This window comes from Polypterus senegalus, chromosome 2, assembly GCF_016835505.1.
Source record: "Polypterus senegalus isolate Bchr_013 chromosome 2, ASM1683550v1, whole genome shotgun sequence".
NCBI classification, from domain to species: Eukaryota; Metazoa; Chordata; class Cladistia; order Polypteriformes; family Polypteridae; genus Polypterus; species Polypterus senegalus.
Window position 1 is genome coordinate 255,655,269 of NC_053155.1, and position 24,904 is coordinate 255,680,172.

General features: G+C 38.1%; 1 long non-coding RNA gene across 1 annotated transcript in view; it reads right to left on the minus strand.

Moving 5' to 3' along the window:
* Nucleotides 1-612: 612 nt before the first annotated feature.
* The window catches only part of LOC120524677, a 36,045-nt gene continuing 11,753 nt past the window's right edge, over nt 613-24,904 (minus strand). Inside the window, exons 2-3 of the long non-coding RNA XR_005632822.1 lie at nt 4,461-4,550; nt 613-785 (exon numbers count right to left, since the gene is read on the minus strand). This is a non-coding gene — a long non-coding RNA (uncharacterized LOC120524677). The remainder of the gene's footprint in view (nt 786-4,460; nt 4,551-24,904) is intronic.

Here is a 24,904-nt window from a genome sequence, read left to right on the forward strand (position 1 = left end):
AATAAATGATCAGCTGAAATCACCTCAATAAAATGTTGAGCAAAATATCTGTCTGTGGATATTACTGCAGAGGAAAACAGTTACTCATAATGCATGCACCCTAACCTTTCTTTAGCATATATAAGATTGTAAATCCTGCTTGCTCCAGTTTATAGTCACAGAGAGCTGGAGCCTATCCTGGCAACACTAGGCCCAATGCAGGCACTGATTGAGTGCAGGGCTCACTCACACATATCTACACTAAAAAGGTGACCATTAATCTAACATGCATTCAGTGGGTATGTGGGAGGAAATCAACATACGCGGAGATAAACTCACAAATGCAGGTAATGCAGGTAGAAGACACATCAAAGGATAAAAAAACGACTAGAGCTTGTTCAACATAAGAGTCAGTGAATGTTTTTTTTGTGGCATGTCCATGTACTGCAGGTGATAATGACCTCACAACTGTATCAGTTGTGGTAGAAAATAATCTGTCACAAAGACAAAAGAACGTTTTAGGAACCGTCCCCGTATATTGTCGTCCAGACAATAAGAAAAAAAGAAGTGATTCACAGTCTTGAAAACAATGAACAAATTTATATAAAAGAATGATAACATGTGACAGGAAATGGTTTGCATGGTGTGACGCTGCAGCAGGAACCAGAAACAACGTCATCCTGATGGGCCATAAGTGAGTTGATTTGTGGGGGCTGGAAGTGACGTCATCAAGGTTTGCCGGAAGTGACGTCATCACAGCCATTTTGAAACCTGGAAGTTGCGGGGAATATTTTTCTTCTTGATTTCTGTTGATGAAAAGAAGTTCAGGTAAGCACCATGTGACAACCCCTTATCTTGCGATGTTTCGCTCACCTTTAGGCTCTTTGACTGCCTCCTAATCGCACATGTGTGACACAGTATCTATATATATAATTCACTAAGGCAAGACAACCATGGAAAGCACGGCGGAAAGGGCGTGGATTCACTGAGCCACCGACAAGTAAAACACCTATGGCGCACGCAGGAAGGAGCCACGCCCACCAACTCCTGGCACCTCTAAGCCGTGTTGACTGTTCATAGAGGCAAGTTTCTCGCGGAGGTGAATCGCCATATGCAGCGTGTAAAACGGTTTGCGAGGGGTATTCCATGGGATCCTTAAAACAATCCTTTCCAAATGAGGTTAAAACACAATGAAGTAAGCAATCTTTAAAAACCGAGTTTTTAGCAAACTGTTTTACACGCTACATACAGCAATTCGCATCTGCGACAAACATGCGTCTTCTTCACTCACGGACAATTATATGTTGCTCTCTCCAGAGTTCCATCTTTTCATTCACTTTCTGTTGTATCCTGAAACCCTCCCTTTTTAGACAACTGTGTCTTTCCAGAAGTGTTTAACCATCAATAAATAATTATGCAGTGTTTGTTATGCCGTGGCTTCACTATTGTGTTGTATTTTGCTCTCTCCAGAGTTCCATCTTTTCATTCACTTACTGTTGTATTCTCACAACAACCTATTTTAGACAACCATGTCTTTCCAGAAGTGTTTAGTATTCAATTAATAATTATGCATGAGATTGAGCGTGTGTCTACCAGGCGCAGAGAGGCGTGGGTAAGCCGTTGAACCCCATTCGGGCTGCAAACCGTGGAATTCCCACTAAGTGCGACTCATACGCTCTACCCTTTGTGCACACCCCCCTCCCACCTCGCGACTACCGTGGTCGGGTGTCTTGGTGGATTATATATAGAAGAGCAGCCAAAACCGCACAGAGAAATGAAACGTCTACGTGAGTCACAGATGCATCTGGACTGTGTAAAGACAACAGCGACTCCAGTGACGAGTTGGAGGTTGGCACATGAGCGGGCAGTGCATACTGAACGAGAAATCAGCAGACTAGCATGACGGAGGTAGCTGAGTGAGACGTCCTTCTCCGCACCTGAGCGCAGTGCACTCACATCCCTCCATCTGGCAGGAGAAGGTGCGATGAGGGTCCGCCAGTTTTCAGTCACGGACGATTGTGTGTTGGTTCGTTCCGTGCATTGTTACAATGTTTCTTTTCTTGCTGATTTATTACATTACTGATTTTTCAAATGTTAATTTCCTCCCTGTGCTTAAAAATCATTAAAAAATTGCCCTGATTATGCGGCGTATAGTACGCCGCGGCTTGGCTAGTAGAAACTATTTTATTAGTGGAAATTGTAAATGCAACAATCTTTAAATCACTCACAAGAGCAATGACCAAACAAAAGCTTAAATTAATGACAATTGATCTGTAAGGCTACAGTACTGTGTACTTTAAACAGTTTGTAAAAATATTTAAACTCCTTGACAAGCAAGGGACTTCATCATCATTGCTGCACAAACAAAAAAAGAAAACTCAATTATGGAATATTTGAGCTACATTTAAATGACTATAATGCCCTAGTAAATACCACCTGACTGGTCCAAAACATTGTGAGGATCTTGGTTGACTTGCAACAAGTAGGCAGAGGCAAAGGAACAAGTGCAGCACAGGACAAAACAGGCAAAAGATAAAGAGACTGTTGCACTAACAGTGTTGGAGGTCCAAAACATACCAGAATAAAAATACAGGGTGCCACTAGGGGGCAGTACAGCCTATATAAGCACTTGTGGGAGGCGTATATCTCTTAAATGGCCTGGGAAAGCCTTGGGATCTCACAGTATGAGTTGGCAAGTGTGGCTAGGGTAAGGGACGTATGAGCCTCACTGCTAGGACTATTGCCCCTGAAACCTGGTCTTGGATAAGCAGTGGAAAATGAATGAATGATTGAATACGAAAGTAAAGTTAATACTGCTACTGCAAAAATTGTAAATAACATGTTTAGTACAGCAGAGTAGCAGAGATTATGAAGAAAGTGGCAAATTTACAGATGCCATTTCTGACAAATATTTTTTAAAGACTTTTATATTAGATTCAGACTTCATATAGGTGGTTGCATAAACAAGCAAATGCTTTTAAATTAACATTTGTGTATGTCTATGTATTCATGAGTGGTCACTGTCATTGACTTGCTGGGTTGTTAGGCTAGGTTAGGTAGACTTTATTATCTAAGAGGAAAATTTATTTGCAACCAGTACGACAAGGACAGATGTCAAAGTTCCCACTTCCCTGAATCAAATGAAAGCGGTTTGAGAATATTACTTTTTAAATAGTATGTAGTTGTTAGAAATTTCAGGCCATTAATTTATTATTAAAATCACTTAGCACAGTTTACGGTTATGGAGGAATATTTTGGTAACATCATACACAAGCAGAAACCAAACATAAAAGTCAATAGCAGTGCATACTAACATGCAGATCCTCACTCACTTATGCTAGGTCAAATTAAAGCTGCCAGACATGCAACTCTTTGCAAATAGATAGAAAAACCTGAGTATCCAAAGGGAGGAAAAATGTGCAAGCGCCACAAAAACATGAGGTTGAACACAAAATTTTATAGCAGAGAGTCACAAGCACTCCATAATTAAGCCATAGGGGAAGTTCAAATGTCACATGATTGCCCTGTAAAAGGAGCATTAATTTACAGTGACAATATGCTGTAAAGGTTCTTTGAGAAAGAATTATACTGTATTTCAGATGCAATTGAAGTAAAGATGTGATTAAAGTGCACATTGCAGACTTTAATTTAAGGGTATTTGCCTAAGTTTTGGTCACATCATGTAGAAATGACAACACTTTTTGTACATGGTTCCCCCATTTCAGGGCATAGTAGAAGAACCTACAGAAGGATTGCTACTAAACCTTGAGGGACGAGAGTGGATTGCTGGCATGCCTGCCTGACACTGTCTCGTCCCACCGGTAGCCCCACTGAACCGCAGTCTTGGTGAAACCTAGAATTCCCATAGGGTCAATGCTTTACTATCTGTGGTTTCTGTATCGGTGGGGTTTTTCAGGAAAGTAATTCCAGTGGATAACAAGAATTGACTGTACATAACAATTATACATTGAACCCCTTAAGCAACAGGAACAGACAGCGCCGTAAACATTAGATCAAAATATAAGTATGGAGAAGAAGTGAAATAGTCTTCAAAATATTGCAGGGTTAAAGATTAAATTCAGATGAACACAAGAAAAGGGCCATTTTATGGTTATCATTGCTAATCAAGATAATTCTAGGTCAATTTTTCACAGACCTGTAGTGCAAAAACTTTTTAGATGATACATTGAACTGCATCTTTCAGTTTTATAGAGCTGGAAATTAATACATAGAACTTTTCAATTGGACAGATAAGCAGTGACAAAAATAAAAGAATGATAGGGCTCTTCAGGAAGGAATAAAACACCCACCAAACTTGCAATGCTTCAATGGGATTTCTATGGAGCTTTAAGTAAACACTAGCAACAAATGAAACAAAGAATAGTTTTTTTCTCTGTGAGGGAGTCTTTTAAACTTTCTCTAACTGAAGACTCTTCACACTGTTAAGAGGTTATTTAAAACAATATACATTCTCACTGTACCTCTTGGAGAACATTCCACAGGTCCACATCCGAGTGCTCATTAAAGGGATCAAGGTTCTTATTCATTGTGCCAGTAAGGAGAACTGGATCCTATAAATAATAAATAAGCAGTAACAATTAATAACAAAATAGCTCTCATATAATGTACCATGCAATATGCACTACAGATAAACAACAGAATAATCTAAAAGAATAAACAGAATACTGTTTGAAAATACAACATTCAATGTTCTCAGTGTGAATGGAAAGCACTTGGAGAACTAGGAAGCATTTAGTTATTCATGACACATACTGATTCAAGTGAAAGCTGTTTTTGAACCTCATGGGCTGAACTCAGATGTCTCAGCCCTGTCTGCTAGACCACACAATTTGCTTATTAAGGCATAAGTTTTATTAAGGCAGGATTTTGTGTAGATGGTGGCTGTGCCAATGTGAGAACACTTAGAATTGTGTTGTGATTTTGCTCTTATGCCTATACAAATAACATGACTGCTAGTGTTTTCAGCTTTAAGTTGTAACTGTTTAGTGAATAATTTTCTCATCATATATAATGCTTTTTTCAAAATGTTCATGATGCAAAATATTTAAATGGTCAAATAAATCTTTAACAATGAATATTGTTAGTAATGTATATCTGATGGGGCCCACAATCAAGCTTCAACTATGGATAAAAGTAATAGGTAGCTAAATAGAAGGGGATTTTTTTAGGCATTACCCCAAGATGAATTTAGATATTAAAGAGAGTTTTGTGTCAGATCTGGGTTCCGTAAATGAATAAAATTTTGAGATAAACTACATCTTGCCATTTTTCATGGAAATAATTACAAAATAAAGTTTGTAAGTGTCAAGTAAGTACAGTGTGTCTGTTTCAGAGTTGATGTTTGAGCCAACAGTTCTTTTAGTGCACTGTTACGATAATCTCTGGGATATTTTCCTGGTAAATTTTTAGAACTTTAGAAAAATTCTAATGACAACAGGCCATTCAGCCCAACAAGCTTGTCCATCCTATTAACCCAAATTGATATTTGAAGATCCATAAAGTCCTGCTCTTCATTGCACTGCATGGTAATTTATTCAGTGTGTCTATGGTTCTTCGTGTGAAGAAAATGTTCTAATATTTGTGAAAAATCTGCTCTTAAAACGTTTGCAATTCTTGTTGCAGAATTTATTTTTAAGTAACATCTGGGATCCACAGTACTAATTCATTTCATAATTTTAAAAACTTCAGTCATGCCCACCCCCTTAATCTCTATTTCCTTCAACTGAAAAGGTTCAGTTTCCCTAATCTCTCCTCATAGCTCATACGTCTTAGTGACAGAATCAGCCTAGTCTCTCTTCTATGAACTTTTTCTAGGACGGCTATGTCTTTTTTGTAATTTATGGAGACAAAAACTGAGCACAGTACTCCAGGGGCCTCATGTATAATGTTGTGCATAGAACTCACACTATAACATGGCATAAGCACAAAAGCAGGAATGTGTGTACGCACTGAAAAAAACAGATGCAGGAATCTGTGCGTACGCAAACTTCCACGTTCTTCCGTTACATAAATCCCAATCAGCGTGAAAAGTAACGCTCTTGCACGCACCTGCTGTCCCGCCCCAACTCCTCCCAGAATTACACCTCTTTGAATATGCAAATCAATATAAATAACCCTTAAGCTCAGCCCTCTGTGAAAAGACAATGGGAAAAGCACGGGGGAAAATATAAGAATTTCAGCGAATACCAAGTGGAGGCAAGGAAAAATGTACTATTTGTTGGTTTAAACAGTGGTATAATTAACAAAAAAAAGTTGATTAGGTGACAGAGTGTCAGAGAACTTGAAAGCTCAAGTTTACAAAGTCGCACAGTGCCCGAAATAAAAAAGAAATTGTCACATATCAAAGTCGCCGTGAAAAGGCAAGTCGTAACCCACCGTTTGAGTGTCATATTAAAGCTTATTAGGGTACAGAGAAAAAAAATAGGCACACAGTGGGATAAAAGCACAAAATGTCAACTTTAATCTCAAAATGTCCACTTTAATCACGTAGTTTATTTTGTCATTAAAGTAGATCATCATAAACTTCACCTTAAAATCGTTTAATTTACTAGTTTCTCAAATCCCATCGTAACTAAAGTAGCACGTTAAATGCTTTGTTTTGTATTTGATTTTCTATGTGCTCTATGTATGTGAATCACTACATGCTTCCGCGCTTTCTCTTTCTCCTACAGGACTTTTAATCCATTACATTCATAATATTACGGCCCCCAGAATAGTTAAAATACAGAGATGTATGCGCGATATCTTTTTCATGATGATGAATGAAAAGAAATGAAAGCATGTTATTAAACATTGGAAAATGGTGGTGCAGTGATTGTGCACGACCTTCAATGAAATTATTGCAGCAGTACTGTCTCTTTCAACCGTACTAACCTCCAATTCCTGTCCTTATTTTTCTTTCTCCAAATACCCAATCGCCACACAATCAGCTCTGTAATAGACTTTAAGCCATCTGTAAGCTTAGAACGCCGATTCTTGAAAACTTTTAAAGAATATTGAAATATCTTCGTAGTACGTGTTTAATTATTCTATCCATCTATCCTTCCAGATTCGCACCAACCTAGCAAGAATACATCACGAGGTAGGATCAATCCGTGAACTAGCTAGCGCTGTGGCACCGTGTCCGCACATGTTTAAATTATTATCAATACAGATTATTTAAATGAAGTTAAAGTTTTATCTATATAATAAAATCAACATATTTTGCTGCATTTCATCTTAAAAATGATAGCATATCAATATTATAACTGTAGTGCAAGTTTAAAGTGAGGTGATTGTACTTATAAGTACAAACAGTTCTACAAGGAGCACTTGATGGACAGATTGACTTCTGAACCGCGAGGTGAGTACGGGAAAGTCTCTGAAGCGTTTTGCTGTGGCTGAGGCAGCGTGTGCTTGATGCTGTATCCCGATAATTCTCTTTCCAATCAGCTGCTGCTGTGATTCCTCACTCAGATACAGTGATATAAATAGTCCGAGTAGTGCAGTGAGAGTAATATGGAAAAAGAAGATCTGCTGTGGCAACCCTTAACAGGAGCAGCTGAAAGAAGAAAAAGAAGGTGCAGTGACAGTAACAACGCTAAAGCAGTTATGGTATTTGGAATACTATGGTCCCTGGACCATTATATTGTTACAGGTTAATTACAATCAGATGCATTACACTAATAAACAATACGCAGTTAGTTTCAGTGTATCTATAAAGCCGCGTCAGGAATGTGGATCTAAGAAAGAAACGGTAACCACACAGGAACAGTAGCGCTGCTTTGACACTGGCTGCTGCCAGTCTGCAAAACCGAGCTCAGAACTTGCGTACGACAGGGTATGATGTACCGTGGAAATGTGCGTGGCTTTACACCAAGTTTAGGTTTTATACATCGCAATTTGAACATGGAAACGTTCGTACGTAACATTTCTATGTGTACGCACCGTTTATACATGAGGCCCCGGGTGAGTTCTCAGTAGTGTATTATATAACTTAAGCATAACCTTTCTTGACTTGTCCTCCTCAGACTGTGATATACAACCAAACATCCTATTATCTTTCTTGATTGCTTCCATGCAGTGTCTGCAAATTTACAGTGTTAAGTCCACTAAAAGACCTAAATCCTTCACATATGGTGTACTTTCAAGTTTCAGACTTTCCATTGCATAGTCAATTTTAACATTTTTTGCTTACATGTAATACCATACAGTGCCACAAATCTGCCTAGGCCTGTATGCTACCCAAATCCCTCTGTAACAACTTAGCTGATTCTATATCACCTGCCCTTCCACCTACTTTGGTATCATTTGCAAACTTAACCAGCTTATTAATCATATTCTTATATTGAAAATGTATTTACATAAAAAAAACTAGTGGCCCCTACACTGCCCCCTGACCCAAACCACTTTTAACATCATCTAATTCTGAAAAGGTTCCCTGCCCCATAACCCTTTGCTTTCTGTGTTTGAACCAATTTTGTACCCAACTACAGACCGCGCCTTGCGCACCCAATTCTTTTCATTTAATCACTAATCTTTCATGTGGTACCTTATCAAAAGCCTTCTGAAAATCAAGATAAATAATATTATATGCACCTCTCTTATCACATACCTGTATTGTTTCCTTATAGAATCAGTGGAACACAGCCTTCCTTGTGTGAACCCATGTTGAGTATTTGCCAGTTCTCCTGTTGTAGGCATGTGCTGCTCAATATTTTCCTTTATACTGTAATTGCTTCCATTAAGTTACCTGTGACTGCAGTGGGCTGGCGCCATGCCTGGGGTTTGTTTCCTGCCTTGTGCCCTGTGTTGGCTGGGATTGGCTCCAGCAGACCCCCGTGACCCTGTAGTTAGGGTATAGTGAATTGGATAATGGATAGATGGATAGAAGTTACCTGTGATGCATGTTCAGCTTACTGGTCTATAGTTAGTTTTTTATACAATGGAATAATATTTTCTAACCTCCAGTCTTTAGGAATTTTCCCAATGTTCAAAGACTTTTTGGAAAACAAGGTTTATAAATGTACTCTTTACTTCATGTACAGTAAGTTTGGCATTTTTCAAATCAAAATTATTTCTTCACAAACCTGGTATATTTTCATTTACCACAGAAAATTATGTTCCAAAGTCCAACGATTTAGAAAAAAAAACTACAGAAGGACCTTGAATAAAGAAAGTGAAGATTTAAAAACCATATTGTGTGTTCACTCTGATTCCCATTTTCATTGTGTAAAATATGCAAAAACAGATTATTTCAGGAAGGGGGCAGGTACTTTTCATAGCAAGGAATATGCACACTAAGCCAATATGAACAACTGGTTCATAGTTGCTCTGCTAAGTCAATTTGGTGTGACACAAACAGAAAGTACACTTTAAAGATGAAATTGTTTCCTAGACAATTACATTAAATCCACCTTTATTTTAGCTTGATCATATCATTTGCACAGCATGTTAAAGCATTTCTGCAAAAACATTCCTGGGAGTGTTACTGCAAGTTTAGCAGTGGCGCACTTGATTGTGTATGTAAACTTTGCCCTTCTGTATGTGTGACTGCAGTAACTGAAGTAAGTTTCATATCACTCGCCATTACAGAAAGATTGTATCCATTGAGGTACTACTAGGATTATCTTTAATATCAGTTTTCACACTTGTGTAATGCTAAATGGAGTGGCAGTTATGCTGGGAAGGTGGGACACCTGGAGCTTGTGTACAGTGCACTACCGCCTTTTGATCTTCTTAAATGGTAAATAGATGCATTTTGGAAAGTCCCAAGCCTGAAGTCTGTTGAAAGCAGTACACTGTGGAACAGAGACATGTATGTGACTGCCCCTCTACTGAAGGCATCAATAGTGTTCCAGTGCAGTGTTATACTAAAATGCAAATAGATTGTAAGAGCAAAGGAAGTGGTCTCTGGCCTCATAATATTTATTGAACATGTAGATGTAGCTACTATCCCACCAGACTTAACCAAATAGTCATGTTGCTTGACGTTCTCCTTGTAGCTCTATGTAAGTGATTCATGCTATTTTTGTGATTGTGATTTCAAATGTGATTTACTGAATTTGACAGGTGGTGTTCCCTTCCAGCTTGATAAGAAAATAGTGGCCCTGATGTTAACAGTCTGACTCTTTTGACTCATTTGACTTATATTTTCTAGATTCCCCCGCTTACACTTATATACAGTGCGCTTCTAAAGCCTTGCGCTCCCCACCAATCACGTTGTAGAACCTGCTTCCTAGAATTCATACTGTTGGGCATGTTTTTGTTTTCAACAGCATGCTTTGTTTGAACTACACAACAAATGTGGCTATCATTGTGTTGGCTGGCTTTTCTCCACTCTCTGTGTTACATGGACTGTGAGACCAACAGACAGCAGTTTGCAAGGCTGAGAAACTTTTTGTCAGTATTGTTGGTGTGTAATACTGGAGCACATCAGGAAACTGTCCTCTCTCCCATTTCTGTTTATCTTCTACACAACAGACTTCACACAAGATAGGTAGATAGATTCACATAGAAATGATAGAAATTCACATACTCCAGCGCAGCATACTGATAAAAACAATATTAATTAAAGAGCAATAAAAAAAAAGCAGTACAAGTTAAAAAATACAAGGTAGAGCGTGCAAGGCAGGTATAGCAGTCTATAATCTTGCATAGTGTTAACGTTTACCCCCCCTCCCCCCAGGTGGAATTGAAGAGTCACATAGTGTGGGGGAGGAACGATCTCCTCAGTCTGTCAGTGGAGCAGGACAGTGACAACAGTCTGTTGCTGAAGCTGCTCCTCTGTCTGGAGATGATACTGTTCAGTGGATGCGGTGGATTCTCCATGATTGACAGGAGCCTGCTCAGCTCCGGTTGCTCTGGACCAGATGTCATACTGTCCGTGCCTACAATAGAGCCGGCCTTACTCACCAGTTTGTCCAGGCGTGAGGCATTCCTCTTCTTTATGCTGCCTCCCAAGCACACCACTGCGTAGAAGAAGGCGCTCGCCACAACCGTCTGATAGAATATCTGAAGCAATTATTGCAGATGTGGAAGGACGCCAGCCTTCTAAGGAAGTATAGTCGGCTCTGTCCTCTCTTGTACAGAGCATCAGTGTTGGCAGTCCAGTCCAATTTATCATCCACCTGCACTCCCAAGTATTTATAGGTCTGCACTCTCTGCGCACAGTCACCTCTGATGATCACGGGGTCCATGAGGGGCCTGGGCCTCCTAAAATCCACCACCAGCTCCTTGGTTTTGCTGGTGTTCAGTTGTAGGTGGTTTGAGTCGCACCATTTAACAAAGTCCTTGATTAGGTTCCTATACTCCTCCTCCTGCCCACTCCTGATGCAGCCCATGATAGCAGTGTCGTCAGTGAACTTTTGCACATGGCAGGACTCCGAGTTGTATTGGAAGTCCGATGTATATAGGCTGAACAGGACCGGAGAATGCACAGTCCCCTGCGGCACTCCTGTGCTGCTGACCACAATGTCAGACCTACAGTTCCCGAGACGCACATACTGAGGTCTGTCTGTAAGATAGTTCAGGATCCATGCCACCAGGTATGAATCTACTCCCATCTTTGTTAGCTTGTCCCTAAGGAGCAGAGGTTGGATGGTGTTGAAGGCGCTAGAGAAGTCCAGAAACATAATTCTTAGTGTACCACTGCCTCTGTCCAAGTGAGAGAGGGATCGGTGTAGCATGTAGATGATGGCATCCTCTGTTCCCACCTTCTTCTGGTATGCGAACTGCAGAGGGTTGAGGGCGTGGCGGACCTGTGGCCTCAGGTGGTGAAGCTGCACATGTCACCCACAGAGATTTTCAGATGACTCCATAAGCTGTATTAATAATGGTAATGAATCACAGTACAGGAAGTTTGTAGCAGACTTTGTCTTGTGGTGATGTGTCAACAACCTGCACCTCAACATCAGCAAGACAAAAGAGCTGCTAGTAGAATTCCAGCTTGCCAAGGAGCCTCTGCAACCAGTCACAACCCAGGGATGGACATGGAATTAGTGCAGACCTGAGGGTACACATATACAACAAACTCGACTGGTCTAACAACACAGCGGTTTGTACAAGAAGAGCCAGAGAAGAATATACTTCCTAAGTGCACTCAGATCTTTTGATGTGTGCAGCAAGCTACTGAAAATGTTCTACTCGTCCATAGTGGCCAGTTTAGTGTTCTAAGCTGTAGTCTTCTGGAGGAGCATCTTGAGTTCAAAAGACACTCAGTGTCTGAACAAACTTATCAGAAAAGCCTGCTCCATCACAAGGTGAATCCTGGACACACTGTAAGCTGTTGTGAAAAGGAGGATGATGGCAAAATTGGATGATATCATGAAAAATCTACACCAGCCTATTTAGGAGACACTCTTTTTTGAAACAATTTTAGCCAAAGGCTCATTTTATCACAGTGTGCTAAGAAGACAGTCTACTGCCTACTGCTGTCTGGCAATTCAATGCTCATGTATTTATTTTATTTGTGGTGGCTCTTAGTCTAGGAATCTGCGCCGGCAATTGGAAAGTTGCTGGTTCAGATCCCGTAAATGCCAGAAGTGATTCCACTCTGTTGGGCCCTTGAGCAATGCCGTTAACATGCAATTGCTTTATCCTGGGTATGATGTTAACAATGCATCCAGCCCCGCAAGCAAGTCCTTAAACTTGCAGGGATTAGTGGCAGGATTGCCACTCCAGCCACTGCAAAAAATTCTGGGAGGAGTCAGGTTGGAGCTGTAGGATTGTACATGTGCATTAAAATTCACATTGATTGGGATTTATAAAGGGAAAGTGTATAGAACTTTCGTTACGCACAGTTTTATACATCTGAATTTATTTTGTGTGTACGCACATTTCTAGTTTTGTCTGTACCCAATGCTTTAGTGTGAATTCTTCACCAGGTGTTATACATGATGCCTCAGGAGGACACTTTCTGCAATACTTTTTGTATACAGTGCATGAAACAACTTGTTAGTAGAACATAAAAAAATGATAGTTTTCCTCACACAGAAAACAAACTTTGTGAATGATTGTTTGCTTTTTTATTTAATCAGTATATGGCAAACATTTACTTTATTCACTCATTACAAGAAAATCATTTGTCAATCTGTCTGCATGCAAACTGAATTACATGTCACAGGTCAGCTAAATCAAATATTATGAAAGTACCATCCTGTACTACTGTCACTAAAGCATCAGTTATCCTACCATTTGTTAACACAATGCATCAAACATTGCATAACAGGTGACTCATAAAGCATTGTAAGATAGCAGATGACATTAATAAAGGTCTGCTGAGCTGAATTAGCTGAGGCAATAACAGTGCCCAAAAGCTCATCCATGACTGCTAAGTTCCGATCTCCAAAGGGCATAACCCAGCACCAAAATCATGTCTGGAAAAACAGTTGCCTTTGCAGGACCCTCAAGGTAGAGCACAAGAAACTTACAGTCATTTAAATAATTCCAGGGTAATATGTCAAGGGTTGAAGTTCAAGCTTTGTGAAACTGCAGACAGTACATAATGTAGAAAGACAGCATCAGGAGATAACATAGCATAATGAATTAGACATACAGCGTAACAGTGAGATCCTGGACAAGGAAGCATGGAACAGCTTTTGGGAAATACAAGCTTGTACTCTCACAGGAAAATAAAGTCAATGAAATAAAACATTTAAAAATGTAGAGAGATCAAAGTCCAACAGCATGCCATCTTTGATAAAAAAAAGTAAATAAAGTAGGTTTTATTATATGTTTTACATCCATTATGCCTTTGCACTTTAATCTTTTAACAGCTTCTAGCATGCCATCATTGCTGCTATAAATCTGCTCTTTAAGATTACACAACAATGACACCTAAATTGACTTGAAATTATCTTCACATATCTAGAAAAATGTGTAACTGCTACAAATAATTAGTGTATGAAATATGAAAAACAAGGTATCTCCTCCTAGGTGCAATAATAAAACCAGACATACAATTGACATAACAATGAATAACTGCAAGCCTTGCTGTTTGCCTCATAACCTTCTTATACTTTTCTGTTTGTTCAGGAACATAAACACTTATCTACTGTTTCCTGATATGATGAACATAACTATGGCTTGTTAATATCTACAATGACGTATGAAAAACATTATCACTATTGTATTGCTTTTCTATATCTGGGTACAGTAGTACGAAATTTAGTAGTTTACATTGTATATCAGAAAACAGAGAGCATAACACTTTCAATTACCTATGTAGTCACGACCAATAATATTACAAGGATTGTGGTTTAATTGTGGAGGATTAGGGCCTCCATCCAAAAAACTGCAGGTTTTAATATCACTGATTAAACTATTTCTGACTGTGAGCAAGTCATTCAATCTGTGTGAACTTCACTGTAACAAATACATTAATTGCATAGCAGTCTGAATGTAAAGCAATTTGGTATTTGCAATTGAAGAGTCCTATGAAAATAAAACTATGCACCCACTAATGTATTATTCTATAATCAAAATAAAATGCAGTTGTCATGAAAATGGAAAAATGTCTGCCATGCAATATTCTATTTGCTTTTCTTAGCTTTCACATAATGAAAGCAAATTAAATTCCTGTATTTTCCTTATGTTAATGATAAATCAAAGTTACTAAACAGTTTTCCAAATAATGTAGCATATGCTCTATTCATTTCATTTACACTTTGATGTCATTTCTTCCATTTCAACAGAACATGAACTGGATTAATTAATTCTACATGGTCCGACTGATTTATCAAGGCAAAAATCTGAAAGTAAGCACTCTGAAACTACAATGTACAGAAAGTACAGCATATCATTATTGTAAACTGAATGTGGTAGTCTCACATATACAGTACATTAATCTGAGGAACAGTGCCTTTGGCATATTTCTTCATTTTCATGAGGACCCTTTCCTTATAAATGGGAGGAGAAATGAAACTGTAGCAGGAAGAAAATTACTTAAACAAAAAGCTCTGACATGGAGGGATTATCAGTCATTATGGACTGGTAAGGGTGAGTAATGGTGCCTAAGGTGAAACTGGTATCTAATGACTAATAATCACCAACAAGGCAGATTTTCTTGTTGAACTATTTTTGAAGAATGTATAGTATATACCATACTGTAAGACAACTGCATTAATCTTCAAGAATCTGTGACCTTCCCTTGCCTGTTATATGCTTTCCCACAACACTTTAAACTCAAGACAAATACTATAATACAACATTCATCAAAATATTAATATAGCTTCTGTACTAGTTTTAAAATGTGGGAACTGAATTTCAATGATTACTTTAATTATTACAGATTATTACAATGATTTCTTTCACACCTAATATATAAAATAAATGGCAGAAAATTAGATACGCAAGCAAATCTGTGTTCTGTAGACATTTAATCGTGCTGTCATCTAAAATTCTTGGTCACAGAAAAAAATCTCTTAATTTAAACTAGTACGCAGAATAATTTCATCATTTGTAATGACATTTTGATTATGATTGCAACTTATTGTGATTATTTTCACTATGACCTTCGATGTGCAGGTCTTGTGCTGCTTGACTACAGTTTTCACAAAGCATTCCCTTACTACTGTAGTTTGTTAAACTCCTGTGACCCTCTCCTAACCAAGTATGTTTTCAAGTAGAACTATTTCAAAACACCTGTGCTCATGCGAGGTGTTCTACAGAGCTTAAACTTCTAAACTTCAGTGAGCCTTTTCACATATCATGCCGGAGAACATTTGCTTTTGTTATCAACAATGAATTTCTTTTGCTGTCATGAATGTTTTGTACTTTTCTGTGCTCTGTCTGCATTTGTTCATTTATATCTCACACTTTCACTGCTTATATTCATTTCCAGATTCAGTAACAAATCCACATTCAGACTGTTTTCAGTGCCATTGAATTTACATCAAATCCAAATTCTCACCTAGTGTGTCTTATGATAAACTAATGATACTTTGTGGAATGATTAGGTGAAATTTGTGCATATCTTCCAGTGATTAAGTTAGTATTTAGTCTAAATACTTTGGATCTCATCAAGTCTGAGAGGCTAAAGCAAAGACCTTCATGTTGCAGAATGCCTGTGTGCTTCTATTAGACGTTTTGATATTCTTTTAGCATAATAGTAAAGATTGCTTTTTTTGTGATCAATTATTTGTTAAATGGGTAAAAAACAAAACACCAAATGCAGATAAAACGGGTACACAATGACAACCGTCACGCCTTCCCAACTCCTTACTCCAGCCCTTATGACTAATACATCTATTGTACTGTATATTGCTAAAGTAGCCCAAACTGAGAAGTGGGAGAGACAGCTAAGACAATCAGTTCCAGAACAATAGAGATGTGTTTGTGATCAGCAAGGCTGACTGCTCAAGACCCAGTTCGGAATGATTTTCACTCAATGCTGCCACTTTCTATTGTCAACCCCAGATGTCCCTTTACTCCTTGCTGCTGATAGCTTTAATAGGGTTAAATTAAGAGAAATAGCTTTGAAAATTGAGAATGATTGACATGTGCAGATTTCCAACAGAATAGGTTATTAAAACAGATACAGTTTGTATAGACTGAGATATTGAGGTGTATAATTTGATTAAGGAGTGGGGGGAATGGTCAAGATAACAACATTTTACAGGCCCTAAGGACCGAACGAAGTCTGAAATAAAAGAAGGAATGTCACAGATGGACCTTAACACTAGAATTACCAGAGCCTACGAAAAAACTCGTAGATCCGGCCCAACTTAAATCCATTCACACCTCTCCGCCAGCGTCTTTTGTCCTCTAAATGTGCCGATAAAGACAAGCTGCAAGCAGCCGGCTATTCCATCTCCCCCACCAACTTAAAACATGCATGAACTTCTCCCAGCTCATACCTTGATTGATTATCTGGGAGTGAAGTGGAGTTTTAGAGTGGAAATAATAGATTGCTATTTGGAACACACGCATTTCATGTTTATTCCGTTTCTACATTAATCTGTGTAAACACATTTTTAAAACAGAAACATTTTTTCATATTTTAGTAATAAATGACAAAATGTAGGCATAAACTATATAATGTATGAAGCCTGAAGTCCAAAGATCAAGTTAACACTTTTACAAAAGGTTCAAGGAAAAGACAATAGCTTCTGTGGTGTAGTGGTAAGATTTGCTGATAGTTGACATGGACTACTCAGCCAATCAGTGCACATCAGGCCTGTTGCGCCTTAGAGACCTGAGTTCGATTCCCTGCTGGGGTGGAAGTTTTAATTTTTTTTCTTTTTAACCATATAAAGTGGTATGCACTGTCAGTCAGTCAGATCGTTGTATTTTAATGTGGGATGCTCCTTTTAAAATATTTTTTTTAACAATGGAGACTGCAATTAACATGAACAAGTGTCTTTATAACTGTTATTATTTAATATCCATAAGACATAGACAGACAGAGCACTGCATAATAGACAGACAGCTAGAGAAGTCACTAGATATATATTTCTTTTTGACATAATTCTCCAAATTGTAAAATACATATACATTATATATAAAACGAAACTACTATATAGCTAATTCTGTTATCTATCTGTCTAGTCCCTTCTCTGTCCATTTTCAGAAGTGAGCTGCACGTATTCTCACTACTTTAGAATAAAAACATACATTTGATTTCAGTCTGTAACAGCCGGTGTAATTTATAATACTTGTTACACGTTATTTATGATACTTGTTACACTGTGTAATTTATGATACTTGTTACACGTTCATGATCCCAGCAGTGTCAAATGTGGGGGGTTTGGATCGTGAACGCGGCTGAGAGAATAAACTCTTACTGCTGCTCACTGCTGTTTTCACATAGACGCGCTATAACAGAGGTAAACTCAAATCATGACGCTCAAAACAGCAGTGTCAAATGCGAGGTGGGGGAGGGTTTGGGATCATGAATGCAGCTGAGAGAATTAAACTGAATAAATAAAACAAAAGCTAACCTTTACAAGTATCATAAATTACACCAGCTGTTACAGACTGAAATCAAATATATGTTTTTATTCTAAAATAGTAAGAATAGGAGCAGTTCACTTCTCAAAACAGAGTCATGCTGTATCAAACTCATGACCTTTTGATTCCCAGTCAGCAGCTGATACTGTTGTGCCATGGAGGCAGTCATAGTAAATGCGTGTCAATGTCGCATGCTAACGTGTCTTTTTTTTTCTGCAGTTATATTTTTGAATAAAAGCGCACTTGTTCTGTTATATTTGTACCTTTTGTGAAAGCGTTTCTTTGATATTTGGACTTCAGGCTTCACACATTATACACTGTGTCTTCATTTTTTCAATAATTACTAAAACATGAAAAACGTTTCTGTTTTAACTATGTGTTTACTGTGCATAGATTGTTGTAGACACGGAACACACATGAAATGCATATGTTCCAAATAACGATATAGTAATCCCTCCTCGATCGCGGGGGTTGCGTTCCAGACCCCCCCGCGATAGGTGAAAATCCGCGAAGTAGAAACCATATGTTTCTATGGTTATTTTTATATATTTTAAACCCTTATAAACTCTCCCACACTGTTTATAAATATTCCCTGCACAGTTATACAGCATAATCCCTTTGTATTCTCTTAGATATTAGGTAAGATTCATTGAAATTATGTATATAAACACACTGTCTATATACAGTAAAACCTAAATATTATTTTAAAGATATTGAGTGTCTCCGATATCACATGTTACAGCCATTACGATAGACATGACACCAGTAAATAAATACGTACAATACAACAAAAATAGTATACAGTAAATGTGTGTGTACAGTGACACTAAACGTACGTACATGTACTAAGTACTGTAAGTAGAAAATTAATTATGGTTACTCACCAACAATGACACAATGGCTTGTCCGATAACAATGAGTTTTATTTTACTGCACAACAAAGGAGAGTGTTACAGCCCTTAAAGGAGCCACTTCAGGCGATTGTGTAGCACTCCCGTTGTTCTTCTTCTGGCAGTCTTCAATCCAAATCCCTAAAGCAGATTCCATCCAGACTACTGCCTTATTACATTGACATACAACTTGTTTTGCACCCTGGTTAAAAGGACACTGCGGCCGTAGATCTTATATTCCTTTCCTACTTTTTAAATAAAAAGAATCGTAGCCTTCAACAAATTCAAAACGTTTACCTTTTCGGCAATAGTTAACATCTTCCGTTTGCTTGGGCACGGCCCCTGAAGCAGTAGCAGATCGTTTTGGAGCCATAATGAAGGGCTTGACTATGCACAAAGATAAACACAAAAGAGCACAACTCTTTACACAGCGAAACACGTTGATGCTGAATGAGCGAGACGAGACTTCCTGGTTAACACTGCATTCAGCAAGCAGGAACTTAACTGCATGCTCTGATTGGTTAGCTTCTCAGTCAGGAGAACTTAACTGCGTGCTCTGATTGGTTAGCTTCTCAGTCATCCGCCAATAGCGTCCCTTGTATGAAATCAACTGGGCAAACCAACTGAGGAAGCATGTACAGGAAGTAAAAAGACACATTGTCCGCAGAACCCGCGAAGCAGCGAAAAATCTGCGTTATATATTTAGTTATGCTTTCATATAAAATCTGCGATAAAGCGAGACCGCGAAAGTCAAATCGCGATATAGTGAGGGATTACTGTATAGTATTTATAAAAGGTGTCATTTTGCTTGTCTTCTCACTCTATACAACTCTAAGCAACTGACAAGCAGGTAAACAGACTTGAGCTGAGAAAACTGTGCAGGGTGGGGAGATGTGATAGCAGGCTGCTTGCTGTTTGGTGCTTATCCACACATTTAGAGGACAAAAGATGCTGACGAAGAGGTGTAAAGCGTTTTAACGTGGGACGGATTTTTGAGTTTTTTTGTAGGCTCTGGTAATTCTAGTTTTAAAGAGTGAAATTCAAATAAACCAAAGTCATCAAAAATGTCTCTGAACATAGAGATGCCTAGCTTGGACCATGATAGGAAGGACACTGGGATATCTCCAATACATAGTATTGGGTTGTGAAAAATAGAAGTTTGGAGATGCCAGAATGGACATGAACCCAATCGTATCTTTACCTTATGCCAAATACTTGATGTGTAAGAATTTCTTGGGCCAAGATGTAATTTCTCCGATTTTAATTTTAATGAAGTGATAGGCAAAGTAGAAAGGGGTCTGGGAGCAGCAATGCTATATTTAATTAAAAGCCACAGAGAAAAACAGTCCATAAGCAAAAGCCAGTTTGAAACAGAACACAATGCAGGGCACAATCCCTTTGCCACATGTGCAATTGGAGTAAGATGTTTACGTGTCTGCCTTCTCTTGTTCCATAAAAATACAGAAAATAAGAACTTAACATCACACTAATAATTACCTGGGGACTTTAAGGGTAGCAGAGTGCTAACATTGGTTATTGATTGAAATCGTAAATATAACTGATGCTATGAGGAAGCTTTTTGTTTGAAGTGGCAAGCCCAGATCTTACAGTTGCTCATCAACCTCAGAACTTATCTTCAGATGTTGAGCGAAAATCAAATAAAAAAACTTCATTGTGGTGGCAGGGGAAAGCACAATCTTGCCTGGATTGGTTTTGGCACACTGAAGGCTGAGTTAAGGCAAAAGATAAACATACGTGAACACAGTGGTAAAATCTTGCTTTTTCCAGTTGAGGCAGCTGTCAAAAATCAAGCCTGTTTTGTCTAAATGCAACCTTGAAACAGTGATTCATGTTTTTATAACCTCTCATCTAGATTACTGCAAAGCACTTCTTTTTGGAATTAGCCAGACCTTCATTGCTCGCCTACAACTGGTGCAAAATGACACTGCTCAATTTTTAACTGGTATAAGCAAGTATGAGCCCGTTACCCCGATTTTGGCTTCCCTTCACTGGCTTCCAGTTCATTTTCGGATCCATTTTAAGATCCTTGTATTTGTTTTTAAACCCTTTAATGCTTGTGCCCTATTTTATTTGTCAGAACTGCTACACCCTTATGTACCGTCTCGCTCTCTCAGGTCAACAAACCAGATGCTTTTACATGTTCCTAAGACACGATGCAAACTCCGAGATGATCGGGCTTTTTCAGTTGCAGCTACAAAACTCTGGAACAATTTTCTGTTGCACGTTAGGCAGGCCCTTCACTTGCTGTCTTTAAATCCTATTTAAAAACACACTTTTACTCCATAGCCTTTAACCCAGTATGATATGTTGCCTATCTGTGTACTTTTTATTATGAATTTCTTCAGCTCTTATGTGTTTATCTGTTTCTGTTTCTTTTACCCTTTGGTTATTGTGTCTGATATGTTGGGTTTTATTGTACAGAACTTTGGTCAGCCTTGATGTTGTTTTTAAAGTGCTTTATAAATAAAAAATAAATATGCGGCATGCATGAATAAATGTCAGATCTATAATAATAGAGAAAAACAAAATAATAGAGATGACAAAAGGTATCTTTGTTTGTCTGCCATGAACACAGGGATTCTGTATTCATTGTCTATATTGGAAATCTATCTTTAGATTTAGTAACTTGTGGCACAAATGCTGCATCATTTTCCTGAGCCAGTACATGGGCTTAGTGGTAGTTAAATTCAACCCACTTTAAAATACTACTTTAATTGTGATGATTTCTGACTGGTCTGCATGACCTGCATACTTCAGAGCTTTTTAAAACATTTGAAAATGTCTGAATTGGGTTAACAGCAGACCTTTGACATAGAAATTCCTAAAAACAACTCAGCAAAATTCCTTCGTCTTCATTTGCCAACCCATTGTTGGTCTGTTGTATCATTTACAAAACACAAGTAATTAACAAACTTCACTACAAAAAACAAAATAAACATTTGTTTATTACAATCCAGAATTCATCAATTTATTAATGTACTTGCTTTTTATAATTATGTGGTGGCAAAAATCATGGCAGGACCAGACTCTACAGGATGCCATTCAAGATTTCATTGATCACTTAAAACATGACAGCTGATGAGAAATTAACTAAATTAATTTTAAACTCTTGACACTCACACCACAAAGCTTTCAAATACTAAATGTGTTTTTGGAATGTATTGTTTTATTCTGGCCAAATATAATATTTCTAATATATTACCAAAATGATCCCTTTTGTTTTATCCATAATGCTCTTTCAGGAGCCTTTTTTGGACCATCCAAGTGGTCTGTGGCAAACTTGAGATGGAAGGCAATTTCATTTAATTAATGTGCAAATATCAGTCCTTGATATCCTTCCATGCCTACCATACTTGCTTATCATTTTTCCTTACAGTGAATTTGAGAACACTACATTGAGCTAATGCAAGATTAGCCTTTACATGTACATCCTAAATAATTACTTTGGGGTTCTATGTGACCTCCTGGAAAATTACATGCTTTGATTTTGGAGTAACTTTTTTACTATTTGGACAAGCAATTTCTAGGGAAGAGAAATGCTGACTTCATATTGAATTTCTCTTATTGTTACTATCTACCTGATTGTCTACTTTTCAAGACCAAAAACTTTGCGAATGATTTGTAATACATTCTGCTCTCATTAGCATGCATAGCACCTTTATGGGTCCCTACTAATCTGTTTTCTTTATAGCATAATTTAATTTCACAAGTAAGGGCTGAGAAGAGCAGAAACTAATGAAAAAATGGATTGGGTATGGCATCTTAAACTCATACTTGACTGTCACCTCAATTATTTTTGTTATATGTTTAGTGAGATACTCTACCTATAATGAAGATTACATGAACAGCAAATCACACTGGAATTAATGAGGGAATACATATGCGGCAGTTCACAAGAATACTCAAAATTCTTTTGTGCCTAGTATATACGTATGCTTGTATTTGGTGTTCTGTACAGATTAAGCTCTAACATTTCTTAGACAAATTTTGATCTATGTGTGTTAATAAAGATTCATTTTTCAGCTGTTAAAAGAATGCCAAGTACATAAAATAACCTCAAACAACAGTCAAGCCTGCATTTGAATTGTTAAAGTCAAGTCAGTTATACTTACAATAACACTGCCCAGCAGAGTCAAAACGTCCAAAGACCACCTTACATTAAATTGGGTTTTGTTAGTTCTAATTCTCACATATTCCTATGACTAGAACCTTTCTTGTCAACTAGCTTATTAATCAAATGAAGATTCCAACTGTAGACTAAGTTGAAATATCAACCCACTTAATGTCTTCTGTCTTCTAGTTTTACATGTTTATGTGTCAATGTGTAGGTTTTCTTCAGAGAGTCAGGTTTTTAGGCCACAACCCAAAGACATACAAGTTTAGGTAACTGATGACTAACCATTTGTGTGACAGAGAGCTTTGTGGAGGATCCACACAGCGTGCTCAGATGCTGTCACTATAGGTTCTGGCATACTGTACTTTAAAATTAGTATTGAGCAGGTTCAGAAAATCAATGAATAGATGGATGATTCCTGCAGTCAACTATAATTTAGTTTATTTAATTAGTTTGATTTGCTTTTAAATTGTAGGTGTTGTGAATCATAACTCCTTGTTGAACTATATGATAGAATTATGTGTATTTTTTTTATATAATTTGTTTCTGTAGTCAAAAACTGCATAACCCCCAGTTGCCAGCCACATATGGAAATTTTCTCTGCTGATCTGAACCTGTCTGAGAACATTGCACATAATTTACAATTGCAGGGGGATTGAACATTTAACTGCGATTATTATATTTGCTCAGGTTGTATGCTTTAGTCAGTGGCTACATTTAACATACTGTATATGTTGTACTGATATCTGCAGCAGATTGTAGAACAATGTATGGCCAACTGCTACAAACATGGAGTTATGTTATTCGAGGCGACTCTGAAGCTGTTTAGTGTTTTTGTTGATCATTTTGCTGTACGGATCAGAGCATAATCATTTTAGTGATTTACAATTTAGCATTTTCTCTTCCTGTTTAATTGTCTGTCTCATCATTGAAACAAACAGTGTGGTGCTCTGCAGTTCACAGATGTTACTACAGTAGGTTAAATAAACGTATGGCTCTCCATTTAAGACAAATCTTAAAATGTGGTCCTGTTCACACTTGATATTTTGACTTTTGAATATGATGTGTTATAGGATTCCTATAGTACTACAGTATGTGGCAGACGGCCGGGGCCCTTGACTGGTCAGGACGCCTCTTCTATGTATGGTCCGGGGGAACAAGTAAAAAACAGTACCTAAACAGTACCTTCCCTGGGACGGTAGATGGCAGCCCCTTGGGTGGCAGTGGTGTCTCGGATTCCTGCAGGGCTCCATGGGAGATGGAGTTCTCTACAACCCTGTTGGGATCCATGAGTGCTGCCAAGCGGCGCTGCAGTTGTTCCTGAGCCCATGTGTGTGGCTATTCCGCCACACCTGGAAGTGCAGCCGGAAATAGGTTGTCATAGGTTGTGGGCTATAAAAGGAGCCAGCAGCCACCACTCCGAGAGCCATAGTTGGGAGGAGGGAGATGAAGCTTTCCAGAGAGGAGTGGTGGAGAAAAAGTTTATGATATTATGTATCTTCACTTTCAGAAAGCATTTGATAAGGTGCTACACGAAAGATTGGGAATCAAACTAAAAGACATGGGAGTTCAGGTTGTTGTTTGTAGATGAGTGCAGAATTGGTTCTGATGCAGGAAGCAGAAGGTGATGGTGCGAGGGACCTTATCAGAATTGGCTGATGTTAAGGGTGTTGTTCCACAAGGGTCAGTGCTAGGGCTACTGCTATTTTTAATATATATTGATATTTTGAATACGATTATAAGTAATAAGCTGGTTAAGTTTGCAGATGATACTAAAATAGGTGGATTGACAGATAATCTGGAATCCATTAAATCATTACAGAAGGACTTGGACATCATGTAGCCTTGAGCAGATTTGTGGCAGATGATATTTAATGTTAGTAAATGTAAGGCATTGCACATAGGAAGTAAAAATGTTAGGGTTGAAAGAGTACACCTTATGAGAAGGATT